The sequence below is a fragment of the Nannospalax galili genome, unplaced genomic scaffold (assembly GCF_000622305.1).
Source record: "Nannospalax galili isolate Female #2095 unplaced genomic scaffold, S.galili_v1.0 scaffold1488, whole genome shotgun sequence".
Classification (NCBI taxonomy): Eukaryota; Metazoa; Chordata; class Mammalia; order Rodentia; family Spalacidae; genus Nannospalax; species Nannospalax galili.
The window spans coordinates 615533-623723 of NW_008358859.1; the positions used below are offsets into that span (position 1 = coordinate 615533).

Genomic DNA, 8191 nt, shown 5'->3' on the forward strand with positions numbered 1-8191 from the left:
CTCAGACTGGGCCTCTAGTGGTGACTTCAAAGGGCTGGAACCTTCATTTGTTAAACAGACTGGGGGCCCACCTCACACAGTGCTAAGATGGCTGTCACAGGCTGTTTAACACTGGACTCTGATGGCAGAAGGTTTAGGGGAGGGCACTCACCATCCTGCATTCTAGTGGTGCAGCTCCCAGATTAACAAGGGTATAAGACCCTGTATCAGTCAGCTCTAAACAGTGCTGCATAACAAACAACCCCAGGTGTCCTTTGGCAATTAGTATTTCTTTCTTTATATGTCTGGGTTGACTAGAATCAGCTTCTCTGGGCTGTGCAGGGGTCAGTTTTGTCTCTGTGCTACAGGTGGGTCCATGTGTTCTTCCTAGCCCCAGCACATGGAGGAAGTGCCACGGGAAAAACAGAAACATTTCCTGTCTCTTAGGGCCTACAGCAGGAGCCCAAACCCTGAAACTTCCTCTCACATCCTTATGGCCAAGCAGGAAGCTGTAGGGCAGGAAATGCATCCCCCCGCCAGTCACACTGTGTTACTTACTTTGTTCCTTTTTACCAAATACCTGACAAGAAGCAACGTCAGGGAGGAGGGGTTTATTTTGGCTCATGGTTTGGGAGTCACATCCATCATGGCGGGGAGGCCCCGGCAGTGGAGTAGCTGTTGGCCAAGCCTGCAGAAGTGTGATGGGGACATGGGGAGATAGGGGCAGAGAGAGGGGACATGCCTGAGCTCAGCCAGATTCCTCCTTTCCACCACCACCACCCTTTTTTGTTGTTTTTTGTTTTGCAGTCTGAGGTCCTAGCTTATAGGATGGTAAGACAGGACTGATACACCCAAAGACGGAACTCACTCATGCCCTAGGCATGTTTCTTAATTCAGTCAAGTTGACAATCCAGATACAGTGAAAGTTCTGGATACATAGAGGGGGAAAGAAGGGAATAATAATCCAACCCAACCCCCAAGCTCCAGTAGAGTTAGGGCAAAGCTGTCATGAAGGACTAGGTTCCAAGGAGGGTATGGTTCCCCCCCCCCCCCAGCTGGGAAGACTTGGTGGAGAGAGCAGCATGGGGGTTTTGAGACGAATACTGCAGGCTAGGCAGGACTCAGCAAGCAGTCTGGGGAGAAGAGCCACAATGTGGAGGGTCACACAGAGAACAAGAGATGGCTTCACAGACCGGGCCGTGGAGGATGTGAGGAGGCGGGACTGCAGGGGCAGATTGGGATCAAACTGGGGGAAGCCTTAAGTGGCAAGTCAAGCAGGCATACACAGTGTTTGAGCAGGGCAGGGGCCAGAGCTCGGCCATAGGGAGGAAGCCTGCTGCAGAAGGAGTTCGAGAGAGCAGGGAGGCCAACGGCAGGAGCCCAGGAAAGACAGAGAAGGGCTAGACCAGAGGGCTGCAGGGGAGAGTGAGGGCGTGAGCATGCAGAGCAGGAGCAGGGGTTGGGACCAGGGCCCAGCCACTGGTGGGCAGGAGCTAAAACACAAAAGGGCAGAGAGGAGGCCCAGAGTGTGTCAGTCTGATGATCACCATCCTGTGCTAAGGCTGGGAGTAAAAGGCAAGAAACTGCCATCATAGTAAACTATCGGGTTTTTCTTACTATAACAAAGTACCTGAAGCAAGCTATGTTTTTTTATTTTGCTTTCTGGTAGGAGATGAATGTATTGTTTTTGAGACAGGGTCTCACCGTAGCTCAAGCTGGCCTGGACCACACTACTGTGTAGCTCAGGCTGGAACACACTGTGTAGCCCAGGCTGACCTCAAACTCAATAGTGATTCTCTTTCTTCAAGCATCCCGAGCACAAAACCCACTGTGTTCAGCAGGGTTTTTTGTTATTTTTATTCTTATTTTTACTTTATGTATGTGAGTGTATTGCCTACATGTATGTAAGTGTACCCATGTTGTGCAATGCCCATGGAGGTCAGAAGAGGGTGTCGGATTCACCTGGAACTGGAGTTATGGATGGTTGTCATCTACCATGTGAGTGCTGGGAGTCAAACCCGGGTCCTCTACAGTGCTCTTAACCACTGAGCCCGTTGGGTCTTTTTTTTTTTTTTTTGAGACATGGTCTCCCTGTAGCCCCAGCTGGCCTGGAACTCACTATGTAGACCAGGCTGGCCTTGAATTCACAGAGATCCGCCTGCCTCTGCCTCCCAAGTGCTAGGATTAAAGGTGTGCGCCACCACACCTGGCTGGTTCATTTTTTAAGTTAAACTCCTAGGCATAGTGGCACATGCCTTTAATCCCAGCATTGGGGATACAGAGGCAGGTAGATTTCTGTGAATTTGAGGCCAGCCAGGGCTACTTAGTGAGACTTTGCCTCAAACAAACAAAAAAACAAACAAAAAACTCTTGGGAGAAGCGGCAGACTTGGCCTTTGTAGAAAACCCATCCCAGTTCCAACCAGAGGCCTTCCAGATGCTCACATACCCCTGGTTCTGTGTCCTCCCCAGCCTCCCATCCAGGACACTGGTTTCCTGTCCTGTCCCTCCCCACACAATGGCAATTGCTGTCTGTTTATTTGTGTAAGAGGCTGATCAGGCGCAACCCAATCCCACAAGCGTTGGTACGTCTCCAGCGGAAGATAGTATGGCACCAGCTCTTTCATGGCATCCAAGGGTGATAGCACTCGCCCTTCCCCCAGCTGTCACAACCCTGGACCCTCAGCATTTGGCCTCATCCTGACACTCCACCGTGAGCAGTCTCAAAGCTTTGCCTGAAGCACAGGTCAGGATACATGTGGTCAAGGAAGGCTACAGGTCCCCTGCCTGAGGGAGGGGCAGCATGTGTCCAAATAAGTTCCTAGAACCTTCCAGGTACTGGTAATTATATGCTTTTTGGCCCACATAGTATGGAGGGAAAGAACATCTCTTGTGTATCCCTTCATGTAGGCGGTGGCCACTCACCACGGGTACCCCAGCTCTGCAGACACAGTTTGCAACAGGGTGGGGTGGAAGCCATACACTCCAAGTCCAGCACTCAAATAACAGCACAGCCTGCTCCTTCCTACCCGTGGCTCAGCGGATCATCCGCACTTCTCACACACAAGGACAGCAGAGGCAGGCAGCAAAGGGGAGATTGGGGCAGGGTCAGGACCCCTCCTCGGGCTGCACCCCATCCTGCCAAGAGTCTGCATCTCCAGGCTACTGCGCGGCACCACACTTCCTGAGCTTTTAGGGGAAGAGGCACTCGTGAATAATTCAGCCTCCACCGAGATGAAAAAGCCCTAATAGAGCTAATGGACTCACTGCCTCCAAAGCCGACCCTTGTGGGACTCTCTCATTCACCAATTGCTTCTGACGTTCTGCAGTGACACTCCCTAATGAAAACGCCACTGCACCCGCTGCATCCTTAGATGCCTAATAGCTAGACTGTGGCCTTTTTAACAAGCAGCTACCCACAGAAGCAGGTGAGTCGGACGCAGGATTGGATGTGGCATCATCTTACGGAGTGCTGCCTGGGGATAGGCATTCCCCAGAATTTAAATGACAGAGTAGGGGTGATGTCTGCAGACGCCTCCAGCTGATCAGAAATCAGACCGTCCGTATTTTTTCAAAGCAGACAACCGATCCAGGGTGAACTTGAGGTAACTGTGCTAGATGGAGGCGGGTGGGCGGGCTCCTGCCTGGCCGCACCAACAACCCTGTTTTCCTATGCTTGATTCTGCTTGCAGCCCACCCTGTGCAGCACTGGCCTGTCTGTCTTCCTGTCTGCCAGATACCCGGCATCTAGCTGGTGCCTCGCTGGAGTGACCCTTGATTAAGATTCAGCATCTTGTCCTGGGCTGGAAACACTGTCCGCAAAGCTTGGTGCTGCCTCAGAAGTTTGTCTAGGAGTCAGGGCTGGGTTTGCTTACTGTTGAGCAAAGTGGTTGTGTGTGTGTGCTGTGGGGATGCTGTGCGTGCAGTGAGTGGCTGAGCCGCACCCTGGAATGGTGACCACTTCCCTGTTTCGGCTTCTGAGGCTTCCGGGCCGGTCTCTGGCTTCTGGACACATGTGGCCATTTGACAGAGACCCGGGCTTCAGTCTCCGGTCTCCTTTCACGTGTCAGACTTTGGTGGCTGTTAAAAAACGGACCCCCAGTTGAGACGCTCCAGGTAGAAGGCAGGCTGGGGAGGGAGGAAGCGATTCCTGCTGTCTTAATGAGGTCAGCATCGTCATCATCCCACTTTTCCGTGTCATGGTGTTAATTCGAGTAGAGTCCCCCGAGCCCCCGGACAGCAGGAATAGATTTACAGGAGGCAGTCCCTGAACACAGAAAACCTGCAAGTGCTGCAGAATTAGCAGGTTCTAATGGGGAGGGGGGACTCGTTCTTCCTGAGACCCAACAGGGTGTGGAGTCAGAGTTCAGAGAACCTCGCCTTGCAAAGTGGCTGGGATGGATGTTGGGACTCAGAGGCCAGGGTCACTGGGCTTCTGAGCTTAGGAGAAAGGAGCCCTGAGCCGGAGCCCCAAAAGTGGGTTTTCCTCCCTTCTTGCTGGTGCTGTCTTACCTGGGGCCCTTTCTCTAAGAAACCCACTGTACCACATTCACCTCCTGGAAAAGCCCAGGACTCAGCCATGGCATAAGGAGTCCAGGAAGGTTGGCTTTGCCCATCCTGCCAAAACCCTGTACCACCTACACGTGCATCACCTTCCTCCCCCAGTGGCCCTCCAGCTGCTTCCCAGAGTCACTGTCTGTCCCCTCAACCCCACTCCACCAGGATCATGGCTACTATATCACCATGCACTGCCCCCCAACCCCATGGGCACAGGTCTCTCTGCTCCTCACCCTTCCATCTCACACCAGAGGCCAGGCTGCCACATCCTGCCAGTCCTTTTCCCTCAATAAGGTCCCTAGTACCTCACTAGGAACAAGAGTCTAAGGATTACCCCCATGCCACAGGGCCTGCACCCACAGGCCTATTCCCAGGGACAGAAGATGTGCTAACAAGGAAAGATCACAGACGGACTGTGGCCCCCACAGAGTAGCCGCCGTCTCAGTTCTGGTGTGCGGCTGGCCATGGAGGTCGCAGAGCCCTATTCTTTCCTGCCTTCTGTGTCCCACCCAGATTCCACACCACCATCCTCCACCTGTTTTGTGAGGAATTTGTGTGTCCTCTGTGAGAAGGGGCAGCTATAGCCACTGTCATTTTCTGGTGATGTTTGATGTCTGCTGGACTCATTCCACCCCCCTCCCGCCGGGTGTCACTGCACAGCTCCAGGGACATGCTCCTGGCTGCACCACCAGCTCTTACCCAGTGGTCTAACCAATCACAGCCATGGCAGCCTGGTGACAAGTCTCTGCCTGTCCCACTTCACAGGTAGCTGCCTGGGTGGCACTGAGTGGTGACAGAGAGGGCTGTCCCATCCTGGACCCATTAAATTAGCCGTTATTATCACACACGGAGGCCTTGGCTCTATTTCCAGACTCCACCAGACCCGGGTGCTTTTGTGGCCAATGTCTTGAAAGCTAATGTCTATTGATTCCTGCCTGGCTGGAAGTGTGTACATCTGAGATAGGCCTTGCTTTTCGGGAAAAGCTCCCAGCTCTAGCCTGCCCAGCTGGCCTTCTCTCAGTGGGCTTCCTAGGGAAGAGAGAGCTGGCTTTCATTCACTACCCAGGGCTGGCAGCTGGCCATGCAACACCTCGGAGGCAGCTGCCCACTGCTGCCCTGCAATTGCTCTAGGAGGCAGTGACTGGCTTGCAGGAGGGAGAGGGAGCCCACGCTGCCACCTGTGGGTTCGGGGTCCCTCTCTAGGATGAACCTCATCCTAAGCTGGAGCCCCTTTACTGCTTCCAGACAAATTTCCCTAGAAAGATGGAGCTTTCCCACAGTCACAGCCCCATCAGGTCCAGCATCCAGTCCTTCCGATGATAGCCTGTCCCCACCCAAGGGACAGGAGGAGGGCTGAGTGCAAGTCCTGGTGTGGGAACCCTGCCTGTGAAAAGGCGTAAAGCAAGTTGCTACTGGGTCTAAGTCACAGACTGGCCGGGCCCCCAAGGCTGCTGCAGGGATGCTGCTAAGGGGCACCACCACCAGGGCTCAGCCAAGAAATGCTCTTACAACCCTGGGTTAGCCTTTCAGAGCCCAGAGCCGCTCCTGTGGGTCTGCAGGGGAGGAGCGGGAAGCAAAGCAATCAGGACAATTAGAAAAGAATCTGCACTTAGCTGATAAAATGCCACACAGGAAAGAGGAATGTGGTGAGGTGGGAGGGCCATGCCCAGCCTACACACACAGCCTACACACACAGCCTACACACACAGCCTACACACACAGCCTACACACACAGCCACGCACAGCCTACACACACAGCCTACACACACAGCCTACACACACAGCCTACACACACAGCCTACACAGCACTTGCCTGGGGGAAACACCTTCCAGCCCCACTCAGGGCAACAGGTCCCAAATCTTTTAGCTACTGCTTCCCTTGTTCCTTCTGTCTCTAGGGCTCTCTGGGGTCCTGTTGTCCATTGGTGTCTCTAGACCCTTCCCTGAGCTCCTCCTGGCACGTGGAGTAAGCAAGCATTCCAAATGCTTGCTGAGCCATGCCCGTGCAGCATGGGGGCAGAGCAGACTTGACAGGCTCCTCAGGGAAGCTGAAAGGAGCAGACAGGGCTCCTGTGGGTAGCTCCGCCCTCCACAGGTGCATGCTGCAGCCAAGCAGGTGGAGGGAACCCAGGATGGTCACCCTCTAGAAGGATCTAGCACACAGCTCATCTGAAACTCCTGTCCTTAGTGACCCTTCCTCTGACCCGCAGAGGTCCAGCCCAGAGCCACTCAGCCCTGTCTCTAGAGTCACCCAGAACCTCTTCAGCCCCTTCTCATGGATAATCAAGCTTGTGCTCTACTGGGCATAGGCTGGCAATAGGCTGGTTCCCTTCTAACAAATAGGGAGGGACTCAGGGTCTCCCCATGCAGCTGACCCAACTGAAATGGGGGTTTCCATCTCTACTTTTTAAAAAAATATTTTATTTATTATTTTTATTTTATGTGTATGAGTGTATTGCCTGCAAGTATGTGAGTGCACCCGTGTCACGCAATGCCGCAGAGGTCAGAAGAGGGCTTCAGAATTCCCTGGAACTGGAGTTAAGGATGAGGGTGTTGGATCCCCTGGGACTGGAGTTACAGATGGTTGTTAGCTCCTTGTGGGTGCTGGGATTCAAACCCAGGTCTTCTGCAAGAACAACCAGTGTTCTCAACCACTGAGCCATCTCTCCAGCCCCCATCTCTACTTTTTGATGACACTTCTGAAGCCCCTGTACAGCATCTGGGCATAGGTAGCACTGAGCCAAACTGGGGGAGTCAGACCTCTGCCCCACCTGCATCTGCCAATGTGTATTCTTGGTCATAGATCAGCAGTATGTGCACATCCAACCACGGTACTCACTGGTTCATGCTCCCGTTCCTGAATTAGCGTCTGCAGTAGGACCACAGACATACATTTTCTCCCCTGCCTGTTTTTCTAATTCCCCACTGCCTCTTGGAAGTGTGGTCCATGTAGAGATGTCTCGTTCTTAATAGCTGAGCTGACACACTGTCAGAGCCACCACCACTTTTTTTTTTTTTTTTTTTTGGTCTTTTTGAGACAGGGTCTCCCTGTAGCCCCAGCTGTCCTGGAACTCACTATGTAGACCAGGCTGGCCTTGAACTCACAGAGATCCACCTGCCTCTGCCTCCCAAGTGCTGGGATTAAAGGTGTGCACCACTATACCCAGCAGAACCACCACTTTTTAAAAATAATATATATTTTTTATATGTATGAGTGTATGGCCTGCATGTGTGTAAGTGCACCCGAGTCATGCAGTGCCAGCAGAGGTCAAAAGAGGACGTCAGATGCCCTGGAACTGGAGTCATGGACGGTTGTTAGCCACTTTGTGGGTGCTGGGAATTGAATCTGGGTCCTCTTCAAGTGCAGTCAGTGCTCTTAACTACTGAGCCATCTCTCCAGCCCCAGGACTACCACTTACGTGTTGGTCATGGTCTCTCTCTCTGAGGGTGAATTCATCAGCTAGGAAAATTAGCAAAGGCTCTGAACACACAAGTTGTGAAATGTCACACCCACCTCCCCTGGCCCTCTGCATCCTGTGCTGCCGTACATACATTCTGCTTGGTCTGTTGCAAAATCTTCATGGACTGTGATAACCAAACTTGTGGAGCACAGACCCCAAAGGCCTCTGCTGGTGCGGGGGGGGGGGGGGGGGCTC

The 8191-nt window shown here is 53.1% G+C and overlaps 1 protein-coding gene across 4 annotated transcripts in view; it reads left to right on the plus strand.

Annotated features, from left to right (window-relative positions):
- Window positions 1-8191, plus strand: part of Kcnab2 (potassium voltage-gated channel subfamily A regulatory beta subunit 2) — a 92114-nt gene that overhangs the window by 42912 nt on the left and 41011 nt on the right. The window lies entirely within an intron of this gene.